Genomic DNA, 22703 nt, shown 5'->3' with positions numbered 1-22703 from the left:
TATCCAAAATAATTTGACTTTACACAGATCAAGTAGCATCCACCATTCTCAATTAAACACACAAATTGATTGTCAGTAATAAAGTTAGAATTCCAGTCAGTTATTTGGATGCCTATTCATGGGATCCATATGCAGTCAACTGTTTGTAGGAACTTGGGATTGTGCATCATTTGCTCTTTACATCAAATTTTCAGGCAGACTTTTTCGTTAAAAACTGTGCTAAATCAAAAATGAGGCAGTGAACTCTCATGTTTATGTTGATTTCCCCTCCCTAGGAGAAAGGTCAACAGGATTTAGAGTAACAAACAGAACATTCGGTCTTTCAAATATATTCTCTGCAGTATTACTGTTTTAAAACCACACTCCTATTGAAATTGTCTATGTAGGCAACATGATTTCCTTCCAAATGCCCTTTGAGATGATTTTAATTAGAAAGATAAGAACATGTTGTAACTGCAGTTATTTCTTTAGCTCCAAACTCATTGCTCAACTACACCAGTCCAGCTGGTGCATTGTGAAACTTTCAAACAGTTGTCTCATCAGACACTGAGAGGAAGAGTAGTGGAAGATACAGAAGTCAGACAGATACAAGGTAATTGCACATTTTTAGCTATTTTATTTGGTAATTAAGGGAATATGCTATGTTAAATAGTTGTTTGTCACTGTAATGCAAAATATGCCAAAAATTCAACATCAAATTTGCATAATTTGCTTGAAAACAGAGGCTCATGCGTGTTATTCCAGTCTTATTTATGGGGAGGTCATAAATAAGAACTATCTCTGGGGCAGTAAAGACTTTTGTAAACTTTTGTGCACTTATGTGCCTGAGTTCATTGGATAAAGGGCCAAATATGTGTTTTTTTCCATCTGCTTATTAAAAACTGGAGCTAAATTAGAGTAAAGGTGAAGCTGTTGCACATAATAATAGGCTTTGCTCCTATGGACAAAATCTCTGCTTTTACTTTGCTTTATCAAATCCTGTAAGAATTTTAATAATGGATCAAAGTTTAAAGGCATAACAAGATGTGTCACTTCCTCATTGTGGTATGTATAGGTTAAGCATTAAGAAAGCAAGCTGGTGCCAGTAAAGGTAGTGGTGGAAGTTGGGGGCAGAGATGAGAAAAGTGATTTATGTGACCAGAAGTTTGACTTAAATCATGGCATCATTGTAATGCAGACATCCACCAATTTCTGAGGGCACGTATTATTTTAAGTTTTACATTTTGTGTATTATTAAGCCACATGCATAAACTATGGCTACATCTACTTTACACTGCTTTCCATTTCCTACTCTGTGCCTGCTCAACCTTTCAAGCAGCTAATCATGCAGGTTTTGGTCACCAGATATACCCAACACTTTAAATAGAAAACCCTCCAGTACAGAAGCGCTATGTTATGGGGGGAAGGAGTGGCAGACAAGGCCATGGACCTGCCGATCCTGCAGAATAGAGGTAGTAAGGGGTCCCACTCTTTATATCAAGATGACAAAAAGTCACTGTATGAATGAAGCCTGCAAACAGCAGCTGTAGGTTCCATTGGTAAATATCTCATTGTAACAGTATAAGTACAATGTATTCGGTTTTTCAAGCTATGTATGGTAAATGGGCAATCAGCCTTATTCCTTGGGAAACCAGCAAAGTATGTTAGTTGTCCTGGACTTTTTTTTTAAGCTTATTGTTACAGTTATTTGTTAAATAAGCCCTAATGCTATTTCCTCTTTTCTCATATTTTCATATATATTTTAGAGGAAGGATCTTTTGACAGTTGGATAGTGAGCAAATTTAATAATATTACTAATAATAACTATCCAGAGCCACATGGGCAACACATTGGGTACACCATCTGAAAACCTTGATTAGATATTTTTCTATGTGGAAGTAACCTTGGGCGCCATGACCTTTTAGTGGACAGTACATCCCCTAAAGAAGCCCAGCTGGTGAAACATGTTGGGATTCACCACTGTAACACTGCTATGGACCAAAGAACTTTAGGATATGGGTCATGAATGCACTTAATTTTATTTGGATATACTGTTTAACAAAATTCTTCAATAAATATTGTAATTTTTAACATATTTTCTAGAGTTGTTATGTTGCACCTTAAAAGTCCCAAAGAACCCCCTTTTTCTCTGTCTCTACCAGTATTGAAGGGATGTGGGGCTTTACTTAGATGTCAACATACCCACACTGATCTCTAATAATAACAAATATAGAAATGATTACACCCTTTCCTTGGAATTTTAACTGCATAAGCACTGCAACATAGATTCAAAAATACCTCTCTGCAACCTTCAAATACAAGATCAAATGTAAATGTGCAGAATTGAAGACTCTCCTTCTCTTCCTCTCTAAAATCTTTTTTTTCCTTATGGTCTCACCACTTACACATTCAGTAGTTGTAACACTCAAACAACAATTCAAAAAAATAACATTTTGCAATGCTTGAATGTCTTTTCTCCAAGGAATTAGACAGTCATCCATGAGTCATAGGAGTTTTAAAAAAGACTGTATATTTCTTTTATTATTTTTTTCTGTCAATAGTTTCAAGCAAAGGGGACACAAGCTAAGCTAAAGTGACAGAAGATAACAAGCACAGTGGGTTTCTTTCCATCAGACATTACAGTCCATCCCCAAAGCTGAAATTCTTTAGGCTAAAATACAGTTAACATATTACACTACATATACCTATATTCATATTTTCATTATGTTAATGTATTAACTAGGCTTGTGCAATTCGTTTCGTAACAAATCGAATTCGGCTGAATTTTGCATCGGATGCATCCGAATGTCCGAATATAAAAAAAAAAATGAATTTCAACTAATACAAAAGAAATTATAGCGAATATAACGAATTAATTCGACATGATTTGGTAATTTGTTAACTGAGTGAGAAGGGTGTTGTATTGTATTTGAACAGAGGAGAAGAGATATTGTCATTGTGTGTGTTAATAGATTCAATAAACAAACAACTTTCCATACTACGAATCGTTATCACGAATCAATATACATACATAAATATCAAATTTCAACGAATACAAAAGAAATTATAGTGGATACGAATGAATTTGACAAGACTCGGAAATTCGTTAAAGATCTAATGAAACAAAAGGTCAACTCAAAGTAAATCTTACAGTCCAATCAGCTGATTCATTTTGTGCTAGAGGTTGGATTGCATTTGAGCAGAGGAGAAGAGATATTGTCATTGTGTGTGTTAAAAGATTCAATAAACAAACGACTTTCCAAACTTCGAATCATTTATCACAAATATATATATATATATATATATATATATATATATATATATATATATATATATATATATATATATATATATATACACACACATACATAAATATCAAATTTCAATGAATACGAATGAAATTATAGCGCATATAACGAATTAATTCGACATTCGAGATTCAGTATAACGAATATCGACACTCTACAGAAATAACAAATTATCCGAAAACGTATTAACGTAACATAACGAATATAACAGAACGAAATTATGTATTTTACGAATGACAATGAACCGAAACTAAACAAAATTTTCCATTGTGCACAAGTCTAGTATTAACATCTGTTGTCCTTAGTAGCTGCTGTTGTAATGGCAGTCTGGCATCTTATGTAACAGGAATGGGAAGGTGCAGGTTGGAAATAAAGGACCACTGAGTGCTGCAACTTTTATGAGGATTGTCAGATTGTTCATCAATGTCTCACAGATCATTGGTTGGTATTAGTTTTTATGCAAAAAATATGGTAAAGTTAGATATATCTTACCTAATGGTGAACCACACAATAATGTGTATCATAAATAAAAGCGCTGTTGCACAAGCATTGTCAGGCCCTTGCCTCTTACTCTTAGGTTGTCCTTGTGTGGAGCATTGTAGACAGTATAATGAAAATATATAAGCAAAATTTGTAGCTAAAGACTTATTCCGCATACACACGACCGGACTTTTCGGCATCAAAGGTCCGACGGAACGAATCTGTCGGACAATTCGATCGTGTTTGTGGGCTTCATCTGACCTTTTCTAAAAATCTGTCGGACCTTAGAAATAGAACAAGTTTCAAATCTTTCCGACAGACTCGATTCCTATTGAAAAATCCGTTCATTTGTATGCTAGTTCGATGGACCAAATACGACGCAAGGGCAGCTATTGGCTACTGGCTATGAACTTCCTTATTTTAGTCCAGTCGTACATCATCACGTTTGAAACGATCAGACTTTGGTGTGATCATGTGTAGGCCAGTCCGTTTCATTGGAACTCCTTCGGAACTCCATCAAAAAGTCCTTCGGAGTTCAGTCCGATGAGAAGTCCGCTCGTGTGTACGTGGCATAAGGCCAACCAAAGACCTTTAAGGCATACATTCAGGAACCGACCACCCTAAAAAAGTAGGATCAGAAGGCAAGTTAATGAACAGGATAAGGAGGAGCAAATGAGGAGGAAACCCCGCAAGCACCATTTATTTCAGTGGGGAACAAAAGTGATCAGGGCAAGTTTTCTATCTTTTCTAAACACTGCTTCCTCAGATAGTGGTTAGGTCAGGGGCAAGGTAAGTGAGATCCAGATCTTTTCCCCATAGTCTTGAGTCAGCATACTGTACAGCAATGCCATTATTTTCCCAGATAGCAAGGATAACTTGCCACAAATTTGTGGCAGTGTTGAATTGTAAGTCTTGTTAACTTGCTGCACATTTTCACTGGCAAGTTTTACACTTTCAGAGCACTTAAAGAACAAGTTCTAGTTGACACTATTTCAAATTCTGCCACAGTGACCCCGTGTGTCACTGTGGCAGAATTTGGACTATTTTGGACTATTGCACAACATAACTGAACCAGAACTTACAGCAGACTTTCAGAATGTTTGCAAAGAATGCTGATCTTGAGTCCTGCAATGTGGACTTGCTGCAATTGTGCAACAAACTTTGTGAAACCTGGCAAGTCTAGCAATAGCTTAACAAGTAATTTTCAAATTTGCAACTCAATTGCTTGCTATCTGGGTTATTGCAGTATAGCCATTTTCATCCTCCTTGTAATTACATCAGCTGCTTTCTCATTCCCAAACTGCATAGTGTCTTAATGACTGCCTGGAAATCCAGACTTTAATTTAAAATGTTTTTTTGGATTAATGATGGTTGTATCTCAATGATGACTCCATGAGCTGACAGTCAAAAGCAGTGGGCTTGCAGGTTCTCAAAGGTCTAATTGATTTTTGGAGGTGTAAGTTATCACTAAATTGATACATCATAGAACAGTCATTTGCACTGCAGCACTGCAATGTCGTACCATTGTGAAGCTGTGCACCTATAACTGTACAGATCACACCTCAAGTAACAGTTGTCCTTGTACTCTTCTAAATAACCAGTACCATGCTGAAGAACCCCCAACCACAATGGCTATCTATCTCTTTCAGACAATGATGAAATACAGTTTATTTATATGAAAGAAAAAAACAATTTTTACATGTACCATCCTAATTTTAAACATGATCATTTCTGCAGTTAATGGCAGTGCAGTTATTGTGTTTTAGTGCTTCTAAACATTTGTAAAAATATAGCCAAATTCCTCTAATGTTATATATTCTGCAGTTGGAAACCCAGGATTCTGCACTCCAAAAAAAAAAGTTATTCTCTTTCTTCTTTTTTGTTCATTTTTTTTTTTTTTGTTCATTTTACGCCTTCCTTGGTTTAGGATGCTGAGAATGCTGATGCTGTCAGCTAACAAAAATGCATTCACCTCAATGTCCTTAGCAAAACATTGCTTTCGCCTACAAAAAGGTATATATGTACTAATATATACATGGGTATTCTGGTCACACCATAGTAAATTGTTTTGAAGTCTGTAGGGAGACTTTTTCTTTGAAAAAAATACTCCAATATAAAAGCCCAAACTGTGAAAATTCATTACAATCATATCTCAGGAATAAAGACAAATTATTGGCAGAACTGATTTTACAACCTTACTTTTATTTTTTGGGCATGCCCATAATCATTGTTCATTTGGAATGGTTCATTTGGAGACTGTAGCCTTGTCATGGATAAAATGAAATCTGCAGCCCTATCACAGAAAATCTGAGAAAATTAAGGGGAACGTAGACACGTAATATTAAAAAAAAAATGACAAAAGAACAGAAGAGCAATGACCTGGATAGGCATTAAAGTGTTATTAGACCCACAACAGTAAAATCAGTTTATATATGCAGTAAATATATGCTTGTTATACTCACTGCGGAACCTAAGGGGTTAATTCTGTGCATTGTGTAAAAAGGCTGTTTGATCCTGTCTTTTCCTTTCTGATCCTCCCCTTCCTCCACAGTCCCCAATCCATCTCCTGATAGAACAGAGCATTGGGGGCAGGCTGCACATGCTCAGTTTGGTGTTTATTACTAGAGAGGTTTTTTCTTTGGCCCTGTGCTGATCGCATGTACTCTCCAATCAGCACTGTCCAGACAGAGGGTCAGGGGTCCTGCGGTCTCATAGGACAATCAGGGGAGAATGAAATCTTCTCCTACAAGCTTTACCCAGTGCTCTGCTGGACACTGATAGAAGTCACAAGGCTGCTATTTACTGCTGATGAAAAAAGGTATTTAGCAATTTTTATTTGCCAAAATTATTGCATTTTCATGTTCTGTGTACTGTGGGAGGCCAGACATAGTAAATGCAGGGTCCTGGGTTTTGTAACACTTTAAGCATGTTTTCAATATATTTCTTGTTAGCTGAGTAAATCATGAGATTATTATTGATGTGTAAACAAATGCACAATTTATAAATATAACACTATTTGCCACAAACCTTTTAAAGATACATTCTAATGGTAATATACAATCTGTCGATGTCATCACTGAAAAGTATTTTGTTAAGTGCTTAACAGTAGATTCTTTCAAATTGTAGTTAATACTGCAAAATATATGTGTGTAAGATGTTGAGGATAGCTGGAATATCTTCAGTCTCAGTTCAGGACTTAGTTTTCTAGACACGTAAGAACGGTGAGAGGCCTTATGAAACATCTGTTGTTACTTTCACCCCCATAAATTGTGTTTCACTAGCAATTTTTACAGGAATAATATATTTCAATCGAATGGGTGTCCTGGAAAGCTAGGCCACAAAGTAAGTTCTGGACAGTTTTATGAAACAGAAAATCTGGAGGGGAAATGGTACACTGTAAAATGAAGTTGTCAGGACATAAGGAAAAATCTGTTGCTGGTGCATCTATCCCAATTTGTTTGGTCACTAAATTATACTCAGGACAAATGTTTTACAGTTTAACCACACTGAGCTTTTAAATGTCAAGCTGTGTGATGGCTGGAAATGTCAAGCCATTTCAGTGAAATAATGCTAAAACCACAGGGTACCAAAAAAGTACTAGTTTATGGTTTGAAATATACAAGCAATTTCTGGCAGGTCCTGAAAAATATCAATTACTTTGTCATGTACATAGACCCCAGGGTGCCAGTGTGTATATTGATGTATGTATCAAAGCAGTCTTTGTTATATATATCAATATAACAGTGGTTACGCTTTTTTTTTTTTCAGTAGTTCAAATAAAAAGTCTCCTAAACCTAACATTAATCCTTAAATTAATTGCTAATCCCTAACCTTACCACACATTAACCCCTTCTAAGCCATGCTTATATATAGTTGCATAGTTAGTGAGGTTGAAATAAGATGCTAGTCCATCTAGTTGAACCAAAATAAAACACACACACCCAAAATAGAAAACTTCCATATATACTATCCTATACCAACAGTTGATCAAGAGCAAGGCAAAAAAATCCAATAAAGCGTGATCCAGCTTATTCTGATGGGGGGAAAAATCCTTCCTGATTCCCCCCTCCATGAAGCAATCAGATATTCCCTGGATCAACTACCCCTGTCATTATTACCTTTAAACATTTAATATCCAGTTATATTTTGTGCATTTAGGAATATATCCAGGCCTTTTTTTAAAACAATCTACTGAGCTGGCCAGAACCAGTTCTTGAAGGAGTCTATTTCACATTTCCACAGCTCTTACTGTGAAGAAGTCTTTCTGTATGTGACAGTTAAGGGTCTGTTTACACCATGTCCGCACATAAATTGCACAGGAACGTGCTGTGTGTTCTTGTGCAAAATGCACTCCATTTGTGATCTGCAGTGGGTGTCAATATAATGTTAATGACACCTCAAATGCAGGTCGCAAATGCAGTATGTTTGACTGCACCTGCCCGCACCGGATCAAATGGTACTTTTGTTCTACGCTATCCAGTTGCACTGCATTTTAAAAAGTCGTCCATGCATGACTTTTTGTGTGGTGTGATTTTAGCCCTATCAAAATGAAGGGGCTGAAATCGCACCACACAGAACCACAGGTGAATTGCACAGGAATGCACAGCGCGTTCATGTGCAGGCATGGTGTGAACCGGCCCTCAATCTCTTTTCCTCCAGACAAAAGAGTGCCCCTTGTCCTCTGTAATGACCTGAAAGTGAATAACTCTACACCAAGCTCACTATATGGACCACTTATGTATTTATACATACATCATATCTCTTCTTAATCTCCTCTTCTCAAGAGAAAATAAATTCAGTTCAGCTAATCTTTCCTCATAGCTGAGCTCCTCCATGTCTCTTATCAGTTTAGTTTCCATTTTCCGCACTTTTTGCAGTTCAACAATATCCTTTTTGTGAACTGGTGCCCAAAATTGAGCTGCATATTATGGATGAGGATCTACTAACGATTTGTACAAGGGCAAAATATTCTCTCTCTCTCTCTCCCCTTTAGAAATTGCAGCTTGAATCTTCTATATGGGTCTTTATTAAACTCTCACGTATCATTCGGACCAAAGGAAGTTAAGATAAGTGGTCTGTAATTACTTGGTAAGGACTTTGATCCCTTTTTGAAAATAGGCACCACATTGACCTTACGCCTATCCAGTTGGACCATGCTAGTCATTAAAGGGTTTCTAAAAATTAGAAAATTATAACAGAGCTCAGCTCTTTGAGGACCATTGGGTGTAAGCCATCTGGTCCAGGTGGTTTATTCATCTTTATTTTGTCTAGACATTTCTGGACCATGTCAATTTTGAGCCATTGCAGATCATTTGGAGCTTACCATCCCCATTACAGACTTGAGGTTCCCCATTTTCCTTTATCAGCAGATCACGGATGCAATGTCAGGCTCCTGCAGACTGTCAGTGTAGATGTCCACCTGTACCTGTGTTACAGACAGGCAGTTACTTCAGTCCAGGAACAATCAATGAACTATGAGGATGCTCCCCAGTGCCCTCGTAGTTCATTCAGTACTACAAGCCGTCAGCTGCAAAGGCTGTTGGTACTTGTAGTCTATTCATTCACAGAACTCTGTGAATGAATGAGGCAGCCATGTGGGCAAAGCCCCGCATGGTGTGCTCTTTTCAAATTGTGACAGCGGGTAGGGGGAAAAAATCCCAGGAGACTGTCACAGGGAGATGTGGGATCGGTGGGAGAGCTGCAGGAGCGGGATGATGTTACATGTTCCCTCCCTAAAAACAGGTGAAACATGTGAACTTGAATTTGAAGAATTTTGGGGGGTTTATCCTATTTTCTTTTGAAACCTATCTTCCATTTGAATTTTTGGGGCCTTGATTGCCTTTTTACATATTTTGTTTTTATTCTTTTTACATTTTAAATGATGATGATGTTCCTTCATTGTTATATTTTTTAAATGCTCTTTTCTTATTTATAGCTATTTTAATTATATTTTATCTTATCTTTAAATAAAGTATTGGATGTTTCTGTGCTGGTATTGGTGCTGAAAGCTGCTGCTGAGATGCCAGGGTTGAAAGCTTATACTTCAGCCTTTTTATTCTTTATGAGTTCCACAGTTGTTTAAAGTCTGGTAGTACAGAGGTTGATCTTGTATATATACCATGCTTTGGCCCTGCTACTACCTGCTATTAGCAGTAACTTAAAACATCTAAAATAAAGTACAAAAACGTAATACTATATATTACAGCTTACCCTTCCTTAGATGTTGTAGCTGCATTTGTTTTTTATGTTTCAGGTTTTTTTCTCTTCTATTTTTACAACGGGGATCCTGCCAGTAACACAATTTATGTCTAATGCCCTGTACACACGGTCAGACATTGATCGGACAGTCCGACAACAAAATCCTAGGTTGGCTCAAACTTGTCTTGCATACACACGGTCACACAAAGTTGTCGAAAAATCCGATCATTCTGAACGCGGTGACGTAAAACACGTATGTCGGGACTATAAACGGGGCAGTAGCCAATAGCTTTCATCTCTTTATTTATTCTGAGCATGCGTGGCACTTTGTGCGTCGGATTTGTGTACACACGATCGGAAATTCCGACGGATTTTGTTGCCGGAAAATTTTATAGCCTGCTCTCAAACTTTGTGTGTCGGAAAATCCGATGGAAAATGTGTGATGGAGCCTACACACGGTCGGAATTTCCGACAACAAGGTCCTATCACACATTTTCCATCGGAAAATCCAACCGTGTGTACGGGGCATTAGGGTTACAACACTAACTCACTATACTCTATCTGTGGAGGAGCAGGGTTGTCATCCTAGGACAAGAAATGAGTTAGAACTACTGATTCTCCCTTTCCTAATCACTTCAAAGTGACCCTGTCAGCACAGGGTCACTTGTAATCAAAAGCACACCTGCTAAAGGAAAAAGAAATATACCTATCTGTCTTGGGGCTGGCTCTTGAAACATCACTGCTTCCCTGCTCCCTGGCTGCTCCAAGTATTAAATCAGTTGGATGGGTCAAATGCACCTTCTTCCTCACACACAGTGGTTTCTTTTGTCTACATCTACATCTTGTGGTAATATACGAGCCAGTGGTAGAAACCCCAACATGAGGCTCAAATATCACTGCTAGGGAGTAGGGAAGCGGTAGCATTTCAAGAATCAGGCTACCAGAAAAGTATTTTCCTTCTTCTTTTAGCAAGTATGCTTAATCAATTCATGTCCTTAGGCTGTTTTAAAATTTCCTGGACTTGAAGTGGTTAAAACAAGCTCATGGCTGTAGCTGCAGCCATGCTTTTGGTGACATTTTTTTCCAGCTGGTGATTGTGTGTTCAATCAAGGTGATGTGGGCAGTTCTGCAGTAGTCTGATCACTTTTACAGTGGTAGAAAGAACCGACCCTACTGTGTTTCTACACTATTATCTAAAATTTATAGTCAGAAACACTTCCTTCAACTAAATTGTTGTAGGCAGAAAGTGGAAAGGGGATACGCCTATGTAGGAAAGACTATAAACGTTCTAGATAAAAATTTCAACAGCGCAAGCTGAACTGGGGGCTCCACAGGACTCTGCTAAGGGACAACACTAGAAGCCACACCACAAGAGAGAGACAGAGACTTCCAAGACCGAGTACCCATTTTCCTGCATTCGCTTGAAATGCCTAAAGTTTTATTGGCAATCAAAATCAAAGACCAACTATAATGGAAGCTAAGTGATTTTTAGTGTATCCACATTGCACATGGACTAGTTAATTTGCTAGGAATGGATAGGTAGCATGTGCATCTGTGTATATATGTATATTTATACCACTCTGTTGTCAGGACTTGGATTACCTACTGGTGGCACTGTTGTTCCTAGAGCTGAAGATTGTAGTTCTAATGGCTACCAGTGGGTGTCTACTTGCCAGCTTGTCCTAATAATTAGGCTTCACCTGATACTGGCTGCTAGGAAGGCATATAATCCCTCACTTAATTGATATCTGTGCCTCAGTGTTCTGTCTGTGAGCTGTGCCCCTGCTTGATCCTGTGACATGCTTTCAGTACCCTGTACCCTTCATCCTGCAACCAGTATCCTGTATCTTGTATCCGGCTCCGCTCCCCTTGATCCCAGTCCCAGGCCTGATCCTGCAAATTCCCTCCATTTTTGTACACAACATTTGTTCATTAGGTTTGTAGTTAGGTTGTTGTTCTGGGTTTGCTGCATTGTCACTGTTATTTCGCTCTTTTCCATTGTTTATGGTTTTTTGATGTTGGAAGGGTTTTTTTTATAATAATAAATGTTATTTAATCATATTTGGTTTGGTTCCAGTGTAGCCCACTGATCTGGTCATCCCTGCTGGGAGCATTTTGTATCTCACATCTGTATTTCTTGTATTGTATTCCTGTAACTGTAAATTGTATACACAGCATCATTGTTTAGTAAAGGCACATTAATATACTACTGGGTCATTTCCTTGGCTTTACTAAAGAACTAGACAAACAGCAAGAATTTGCAAAACAATTGGGGGCTCATCTGGGATCTGCACCACAACAATTGAAGGGTTGTCTGAAATTTGCATTACTTTCCAATTGAAGTCTCCTGTTTGGGAATTGCACCAAAACAGCCAGTTTGCCCCATCCCTCTAAACAGATGTAGAAACCCCCAAAAGTGATATGTCCACTTAGATCTCACTCTAAGGCAGCCCACAGATAAGTCAGTCTTTTTTTGTTTAACCAGCAAGTTGAACAAAAAAAAACTGACTCAATTCCCCCATCCACACATTTGATTTCATAAACAGGAGAATACTCTATTGTATTGAGCCAATCTATTGTATTCTGACATCGGGGGGGGGGGGGGGGGGGGCTATAGCCTTCAGAGCTGATGGAGCTGGGAAAATCCAACAGGGTATTTGTACAGAAGACGATTGGTAGATCAAATTCTGTACAACCTCCCTGCCCATACATAAATGGAAATTTTGCCAGTCCCTGCTGAACTGCATGAATTTTGATCCATGTATTTCTGATTTTAGGCCTGTAGCATTGTTTACATTCCTCTCCCAATATTTGATCTGTTATTTGCACATGTGCAGTTTGGCCTCATAAACTTCTGACTTTGTGGGACAATTTCTTTACCCTTTACATAAGCATATTAGCCTGCATGTAGAGCCCCGGTGCCCAATACGTGTCCCTTTTGGCACTTCCTGTGCAGCTTTCAGGGGCTTCTGCAGATAGTAGTCTATGATTTGGTGCGTACTTAAGCCAATGAATAAAAAAATAGGATTTTTAATGTTTTGTAAAATTCCCTTCTTGTATTACATCATGGGACACAGGATGAAGTAATTCAAGTACAGTGCATTGGGTTGTGCTGTTGCCTTCAGCAGATTGGATAGTGGCAAAAACAAAGCTGTAAAGACAGCCTAGTGTAAACCTTCCCACTCCCAGCATGCCCCAGCTGTTGGCAAGCAATAATAAAAGCGGACCCCATAAGAGGGGAGGGGCCTGTGTAGGGCGGTCTTTGATGAACCAACCATATTTACCACAGGGGCCTGGGTTTCAACAGCCAAGCTGTTAACAACATCACCTGAGAAGCAGAGTGTCAAACCAGCCCTTTGGCAAGAGAAGATCTGAATGATCTGGCAGGGCCTAGTACCACATCATTCTCGGCCAGTTTGGTGTCATAAGAATCACCAGAATGTACTCATCTCAATCCTGTGAAAAGGCAAGGAAGGAACTTCAGAGGAAGAAAAGTGTAGATCATGTTGAGCTGATCCCTTGAGTCATCGGTGCATCTAGTGTGAGTTAGGACATCTCTGGATCTGGAGGAAAACCTACGTTTTTTTGTTAAACCCGAAAGCCAGGAAGTCCATGTCTGGCACCTCCCAACTGCAACAAAGGTCTTAAAACAACTCCAGGTGAAGAACTCATTCTCCATGCAGAGTTAACAACTGAGATCCGCCTGTCAGTTTTCCACCCCTTGGGTGTTGTTTTGCCATGGCTATTTTAGTGATTTTTATAGCATGTGAGCATGTGTAAAAAATGTATATACAAAAATGTTTACCACATCCCCCAGCTATTCCAAAAATTGTGGAGTGATTTTCTTCAATACCTATAGGGCTCGATTCACTAAAGGAAAATGGACTGTGCACTTTGCAAGTGCAGTTGCACTCTGCAAATGTAGTTGCATTAGAATATAGTAAAGGTAATGTAATCCTTCAATTGACAAGAATGTTACTTATACTATCTAACATTGAGAGGACTTTATGTGGGGAATTTACAGAGTACCTTTGACACACTTTTATATTCTGACGTGTGTCCATATGACAAATGTTGATACAGGCGACAGAAAAATGTACCTGTTGCAAACAAGTACAAAAATTTGTGTCTCGCACAGAATGTGTAAGCGCACTGGTATTGGGGTGTCTCTATAGACACTCCATCCTTAGTGAAGCTGGGTTCTTCCTGTTACACAGACAGCGGAGTGGCAGGGATTTTTGTATCTAATGGGGATTCACGCAGAGGTTTGAGAAAGGGGCGTTACCACTTTGAAACATGTAGCCATGCCCCCCCCCCTTGTGTTTAACATTTTTAACTTTCTCTACATCTTTTTACATATTTAACCCAGTAAAGATATCTTTTTACATCATGGAAACAAATATATATAAAAGAAGTAAAACAGATGTGCATGGTAGTCAGGGCTAGAACTTGAAACTCTGCCAAAGCCAGAATCATATCGATTTCTCATTGAGCTGCAAGACTTCTAGTGCCTTTCTGATGGTTGATGTAAACCACTGTTGTTGCATTGTTCAACTGAATCCTGATCAGATTACCTCGCAGATAATAGGTTTAGTTATGAAGGGATTACAGAATTGACCTAGGTCAGAGAATACTGATAGGCCTGCATCCACTGTAAGCACCTTCCAAACCATTGGGAGTTTTTTTTTGCCAATTATAGCACCAAACTTGTGACTCACCATGCCAGGGCAAGCCTTGTCCTGTTTGTCAGACGTATTGGATGATACAGAGGCTGCAACCTCTTGTCCCATGTTGCCAGAATGTTAAACTGCAATGGTCAGGAGTGAAATTGGACATATGGAACTTCCTTGAAGAGTACACTATTAGACCCAAGACTGACCCAAGAGGTTTGGTTGGCTCCTGGATTGTAGAGTTTTAACATTGTAATGAAGAGACTGGAGCTTGTCCAGAGAAAGCAGAACCTTGGACAGGCCTTCTCTAAGATCAAGCCCAGATACTTCAAGTGATGAGACAGTTCCAGTGTTAATTTCTGTAGATTTAGGATTCCACTGAATCTCTGTAGGATCTGTACGGTCCATTAGCTGACAGAATTGACTTTTTCCTTTAGAAAAAGGTTGTTCAGGTATCTACTATGGGGATAGTTCTAGATGAAGCAGAGCAAAAACATTGGCTAGGGTCTTGGTTAAGCAAGGAAAGATAAAAGGAAAGGGCAAAACTTGGTAAAGACAGAAGGACAGAAGGAGAGCAGCGCCATCTAAGTGCAGCATTATTAAGACATTTTATTCCATAAAGGAAAATTGGTAACTCACAAGATGTATGAGATGTCAGCGCATGTGAGATTAATATTGTGGTTCATCCGCTCGTGGGAAAGACAATCTTCTCACTGGTGAAGAGACAGCTGATGGGTCCAGGGACGCCGGTGGTTCCCAGTGCTTCAAGACATTCAGGAGGGCTCACAGACAGTGGCGTACGTCACTTCTGGTTGGAGAAGGAGCAGGGAGGAGTCAGCTTATCTAAGAACACTTCAACTGTCCTTGTGCCACAAATGTACCCCTCCACATAAACTCGATGTGAGTTCTAATTACCCACTTTTTCTTTATTCAGCTGATCGAGCACACATGATCGAATGTACTTTCTCTTGCCAAAAACTTGGTAATGTGTGCCCACAGCAAAACATTATGTAGTGTTGATGTGGCAGGAAGATGGGGACATGCAAGTAGGCATTCTTGATGTCTGCAGAGGCCAGAAGGTCTCCCAGAAAGAGGGAAGCAATGATTGACTGGGCAGATTCCATACTGAGCTTTTGTACTTGGAGAAAAGGGTTTAGAAAACTTTTTGGGTCTCTGCTGGGCCCAGCCCTTCTTTCTCTGAGCTGGCCGCTCAGCTGTCGGCTAATTGCCAGCTCCTATCTCTCCACAGTGAATCACCTGTTGATGATCCTGCTCGTCGGTCCTGCCTACTTAAGCCGTCTAGTCTAGATGATCTCTGCCTTTGCCTTGGTCACATCACATCTCGAGACGCTCTCCTGTGTTCCTGTTAAAGACTTACTTGGCTGACACTCCTTCTGGCTCCAGATCCTGCTTGCTGTTCTACTACGCTGTTCTCTGACTCCCTGGCGTTTTGGCTTTTCGGACTATTTGTTCTGTTTCCTGAACTCTGGCTATGTTTTGACTTCGTTTACTCTGTTTACCTTTTTTATTATTATTAAACAAGTGTGATTTAACTGTACTTCTGTCTCAGTCTGATTCATGGTTTCTGACAATGCACTGGAAATCTTAACAAGTTGGAGGATCATTAGAGTACCCACACTAGTCACTTTAGGTGTAGCCAATGCAGGCAGCTCCTGTGCAGACTGCATTATTAAGGGCCAAGATAATATCCTTGAGTTTTGGAGTAGTATCTGAGGACTGTAACTCCTTGTTTACCAAGTCCTCTAAGCTTCCTCCTCTGGGGATTCAGAGGTTGACTTTGGACAACAGAGCATACTGAGTCAGTTATTTGTGGGAGCAAATGTGCCTATATTCTCAGACACAGAAGCTGAGAATTCATCCCTAGATAATACTGATAAAGGGATTAAAGAACACTCCAAGGAGAGTTGCAACTCAGGTAGGGGACAGTGATCCATGCAACGGTGTCAGGTGTTAGGGAATCCCAAGCTGGCCAAACCTCCAGGGCCACTGACCTTGCACTTATGGTTCCCCATAGTAAAACAGAGCAAGAGACAGCACGTAAGGGTAGTCAGAATTTTACTACCAAAGCAGGTAAGGCAGCAGGGAGCCTAGGTACCATCCAGAGAATCGTAGAAACTATTCCGGTGCAGAGAGGATGGCGGGAACGCAATGAGGTCTGTATGAGCTCATAGAAAATGACATGCACATTTGCAATAAGGCTGCCATAAAGGGGATTTGCATAGGGACAGAAAAAGAAGCTCTGGTAAATTTTAATGTAGGCCCCAATGCTTACGAAGGGTAAAGTAAGAGTAATTTTCATAATCCCTATAAATTTCACATGAAGGAGTTAAAATGCCTTTTGCATTATGATATTGATAATCTTTAACACAGTGACTATAGCATAACACAAATAACATGGATTTTTTTGCTGGAAAAAATCACCAATGTGTGAAATGAGATGATCTCACATGTCAAGCTTAATGGAGCCATAACCTCTTGACTTATGTTTGTACTGGAAGATGAAAACTAAAAAACGATCTATTGATGACAACAACATGGGTTTATTACAGACTTGAGTATAATTTATTTTACTAGATTTTTACAGGCCCCTGAATTAAACAGTTTGCTACTAGAGCAAAGAACAGTGATTCCATTACAAATTATTGCAGATTTTCTCCTTAGATGCTCTGTCTTCAGTACACAAGCCAATAAAGCACCCTGTCCAACAAGGACTAATGTTTGGAGGCTTGACTACCGCAGGCTGATTGGATTACATGTAGGGAAATCATATTTTGCCTTGACTATTTTCCGCAGTGACACTTCAAAGCTTACTGCTGCGAAACATGCAGTGACTGATATTGGATGGCTTTGCAATTTCCAGTTTCCAGAGTGATGTGATTATTGGAACAATTAAATTGGAAGGTAAATGATGTGCCAGGAATACACATATATACAAGTTTGTCACAATGTTACAAGATTAAAAAATGGCTCATGCTTAGTGCCTGCTTTCAATGATGTATTACCTGGCAGGCATATTCTGTGTTTTTGAATTCCACATTAGAATAAACAACCTGATAAAGTGAACTTTGTAAAAAATCAGCCTACATTGTATATTAGTGGAAAATTCTGTGTGCAAGTGGCTATTTGGGACAGCAACACATTTTAAAATTCCATATTGCAAGCTCAAAATCTGATATGAATTTTTTTACAGGCTCTATTATTCAAAATATTTGCATTGTTCTGCTGTAGATTTCTCTGATTATACTAATTATCTGTCACTTCTTAACGCTTCATCTCCCTAGTTCCTAAAAAAGCTCAAAAGTAGGTTAGCCTCCAAGAACCGGTAGATAAAGGTGTGGTGGCCTGTGGTCTGAGAGACAGGGCAGTTATAGAGTGGTTTGTTAAAGGGGTTGTAAACCTTCGTGGTTTTTCACCTCAATGCATTCTATTCTAGGTGAAAAACCTCTTGCGGTGCAGCAGCCCTCCAGTCCCCCATTTTTACTTACCTGAACCCTCTTTTTCTCGCGCTCGGGACGAGCACACCAGCTCTAGCTGGTGTCTCGTGTCATAATTGGCTAGATTGATAGCAGCACAGCCATTGGCTCCCACTGCTGTCAATCAAATCCAATGACATGGGCGCCGGGGCCAAGTCCGGCATTCATGTCTGTGGTCGCAAATGCTGGACTCGGGAGCGTGCCCGCAAGGTACCGCCTCGGGGGGAGCGCTTCTCCTAGAGGGTTATCTGATGCGCAGAGGAGCCGCAAGTGCCGCTGGGGGACCCCAGGAGAGGATGTTCGGGGCCACGAGCTGCACAGTGGAGGTAAGTATGACATGTTTGTTATTTAAAAAAAAAAAAGGAGCTTTTACAATCAGTTTCACAAGTTCAAAATTACAGCCAGTGGGGGTGGGGCAAGGCTGTATGCCAATAGACACACAGACCTGGGCACAGGAGCGAGCACGCACAAATTTCCCCAGAGAAAGCTCCTTGGTTTGGGGCAATCGACAGGGAGGGAGGGATCAGGAGCGCCAATGGGGGAGCTGAGAAGAGGAGGATGAGGGCTGCTCTGTGCAAAAGTATTGCACAGAGCAGGTAAGAATACCATGTTTGTTATTTAAAAAAAAAAAGAGCATTTACAATCACTTTAAGTCTATTATAACAGGCATAGGAACTGGGGCTAACTTGTACAGCACAGAAAGTAGTATACTTGTGACAAAGGTAAATCATCTCCAGGCCAGAGGTATGAGGTATAAACCAGTGTTGATTTCAAATGACATTGAAGTCTATGGCCCTCAAGTTGCATGAAAGTCAGACCAAAGTAGTGCATGAACTACTTTGAAGTTGCTGCAACTTTAAGTTGAACATATATGAACTGTTATCATTGGAAAACATGGGGAACGACTTATGCAACTTTGATGTCCAAAGTTGCATGACAAGTCACACAAGTGTGAATAGAGCCTTAAAGTTGCAGCAACTTCAGAGTAGTTCATGCACTACTTTGGTCCGACTTTCATGCAACTTGAGGGCTATAGACTTCAATGTTAACCCTCAAAAGTTGCATCAAAGTTGTACCTGAATTTTATACAATGCAACAGTTGTGCAACAGTTGTGCAACAGTTGTCCATTATCATTGGTCACAGCGAAAGTCGTATCCAAGTTGCACCCATCCAAATTTGAATCAAAGTTGTACTACAAAGTCGGCGCAACTTTGGAGTCGAAAAGTAGATTGAATCTGAATTCTACTTTTGTTTAGTTTTCGTCACTGAATACATGCAGCTGACGAAAACTATGTAATTAGTAAAAACTTTACAAAATTGCCCTCTAAAATTTGTACTCTGAAGCGCTTTATTAATGCTTCTGTTGAACCTCTCGATCTCTCCATTGGCTTGGGCTAACAGATTGAGGATTTTCTATACACAAAAACTCTCTCTCTCAGGAAGAATTCATATTGTCAGACACAATTTCCTTAGGGTTACCTTCCCTGGTGAAGACTGTGGAGAGAAATGTAGTTACAGTAGCAGATGTTTTATTTAAAACAAATGCAAATACTGGCCATTTATTGTAATAATCCATTAATGTTATAGCAAATTGACAGTCCATTACAGTGCCTCTGTAATATATTATAATATAATACAATATATTAAAATATATATACTGCATATATATATATATTATATATATATATATACACGGTATATAAAATAATTATATTACTATAATATTAATAGTAAGCTTCTAACAACCAAAATCAAAATATTACACTGGCTAAAGTGGTGGAGTACATGTGATAGCAGATTTGTCATGACATTGACAAGTTTTGCAAGACTGCATGGCAGTTAGGACTCGGGTAGCCCTATCTGGCCACCTTGACTAGTGTTTGGTACTAATAAGGGATGAAATCTGTGGACAATATAGGCATTAACTAAGGACATTTCACTGTTGATTTACTAAAACTGGTGCACTCAGAATCTGGTGCAGCTGTGCATAGTAACCAATCCGCTTTTAACTTCAGCTTGTTCAATTAAGCTTTGATAATAGAAGCTGGAAGCTGATTGGTTTCTATGCAGAGCTGCACCAGATTTGCACTCTCCAGTTTTAGTAAATCATCCCCTTCATGTCTAATCCTGTAGAAAGCTATAAAACAGGGATCAATTAATTTGCCATTTGCTTTAAGAATGTTAGGGCTTCTTTTTCTACAATGGAATACTTTCGATCTGCTTCTGTTAGGCCTCATGCACACTGGACATCATAAAAACAGCAGTAGGGTTAGCTTTAGAATGCCGCATATTAAGTTTTGCTGTGTTTTAGCATTAGCGTTTTGCCTCGTTTGCATTTTTAGCAAAACTATACTCACTCAAGAGCCTGAGGCTCAAAAATGCTCATAAACGCCAGATAGCCATGTTTTGCCTCAGTTTACGATGTTTTTCAGCATTACAGTATTTTTACTGCTGAAAAACTCTTCTTCAAATGCAGTAATTCAGGGGTTTTTTTTCCAGCCTGAAAACACCCCTGCCAAAAAAAGCTGATAAAAGCCTATGTGTGCATGGACACATAATGTAGGACAATATGCTGGGGTGCTTAACAGCTGTAGAAAAAAAACACCTGATGCCCAAAAACAGCAGCTGCCAAAAACGCCCAGTATGCATGAGGCCTAAGGGTCCTGGATGCATAGCACTGTGTAAGGACTGCACCGAGGCCATAATCCTGAAGCATTTGTGACAATAATAGTAGGTAAATAAGAATCACTATAATGCTAGTGCTAGACTGTTCGTGATGCGTTATTTAACTGTTGCTGTGCTAGGCAGTCTCTGACCTGGCCATACTTGCATTTCCACTGGTAATGCTCTCAATGACTCCACAACTGAGGCATAATTGGGAATACATTTGGAATACAGCAAAGTAAGACCTAAGAAAGTACATAAGGTCTGAAAGTGGAATGGAGCAGGTGCTTGTATCACAGTTTTCACATGCTCAAGATCAAGCAATAGTCACTCTTGTGCTATATAATGTGACCCAGAAATAACTGTTTGAATACAGCAGCATTAAGAAAAGATTTTGCAATCAGTAATCAGTAATGCAATTCAATTTGATTTAGAACAAATTTAAAGTACCTATCCTGAAGATCGAGAGTTGGGTCATACAGTCATCCACATAGCACTATACACTATAGGTATGTTACTGATGAGTGAAAACATAATTCTTTGAAAACATCTGGGTTCTGAAGTTGCTAATCCATAAGGTACACACTTGAAACAAAACAGGCCTAATTTTTGGATTGAAATTGTAATAGTATTTTATAGACTTAAATTATGTTTCTCTAATGCAGGCTGGGTTTGATTTTTCTACCAGGTTAGGCACCCAACGGACATTTGGTAGTTTGATGTCCAAGTGCATGACAGATTAGAAGCTACTAGAGACTAAAAAGAAAAGTAGATAGGCTGACTCTGAGTTCCATTCAGAGCTGTATGCCAAGTGTCATCTGCTGCTGAAAGAGTATAAAAAATATACTGTGTGCAGGGATCTGCTGCCCTCTACTGTCTGTATTTGTAAATAGCTGTGCTGCATATCACAAAGCACTTCCTGTCTCTGGTTGTTGGGGTAGAAGCCCCAGAATGAGGAAGCGAGAAGAGAGAAAGTCAGAGATACATGTCCTGTCCATGGTGATGATAAGACAAGTGCTCCTATGTTTAACAGCTGACTATTGTTACCTATAGCTTCTGGGTGTTTATTTATACTGTATACAGCTAAAGACTGGTAACATAAGTATTTATATCCCCTTGTTGTTGTTATCTTACATGCACTATACCAGAAAACTATGTCTGTGATATGGTATGTGTGTGTAGTGGTCACCTTGCTGTGTGTTAGTAGGTGGACCTGTTTACTGCAATACAGTCATATGTAACTCTTGTTATATAGTTAGACCTGTCCCTTCCTTCTACTCTGGGAGTCTATAGCTAGTTTCAGCTCAGGACTCAATAACCAGCATAGGCTTGAGCCAGGTTTGGCATTCAACAGCCACTTGGTAGTTAGAAGTCCAGGTGCATGACAGATTAGAAGCTACTGGGGACTAAAGAGCAGACTACATAGGCTGACTCTGAGTTCTAGTATTGCACCACGGTTTCTGTTGGTGAAAAGCTGCTTTCCAGGCTGGTTGGACAACAGTTGGATGGTCTCTCCATCCAGGCAGATCTTGTCTATCTTGTCAATTATTCACCAAAATGAATGCTGCATTGTGATCATCCTCATGGGCCCCTGCAACTGAACTTTGCTGCAACATTCTTCTGGAGGTATCTTTATTAATAACTATATATACCTGGTTATATCTGCACAACTTCACCAGGGCTCTCATTGGGGCCTTGCTGGTGATAGTGGTTTGTACATTGGATATATATACTTTTATTAATATTTTATTATATAAAGCTAATATTATTTTCATACTGGTGTGCCTCTATGTACTTAATAATGTCAATGTTATATGCAGGCTCCAGTAGTTTATCTGCTCCCACTTACATATATTACTGGTTAATTTCTCAGGAAGGGAATTCCCTCTGCTCACAGAGACCCTGTTCT

General features: G+C 39.4%; 1 protein-coding gene across 2 annotated transcripts in view; it reads left to right on the top strand.

The window, feature by feature from the left end:
• The first annotated feature begins 446 nt into the window (after positions 1 to 446).
• TANGO2 (transport and golgi organization 2 homolog) overlaps positions 447 to 22703 on the top strand; it is a 239535-nt gene continuing 217278 nt past the window's right edge. The window contains exon 1 of one of the 2 annotated variants that reach the window (XM_073628712.1): positions 447 to 592. The gene's annotated coding sequence lies outside the window, so the exon portion shown is untranslated. The remainder of the gene's footprint in view (positions 593 to 22703) is intronic. The other variant, XM_073628722.1, reaches the window with a different exon arrangement.

This window comes from Aquarana catesbeiana, linkage group LG01, assembly GCF_042186555.1.
Source record: "Aquarana catesbeiana isolate 2022-GZ linkage group LG01, ASM4218655v1, whole genome shotgun sequence".
Taxonomy (NCBI): domain Eukaryota; kingdom Metazoa; phylum Chordata; class Amphibia; order Anura; family Ranidae; genus Aquarana; species Aquarana catesbeiana.
This window is presented reverse-complemented; position numbering and strand designations above follow the sequence as displayed.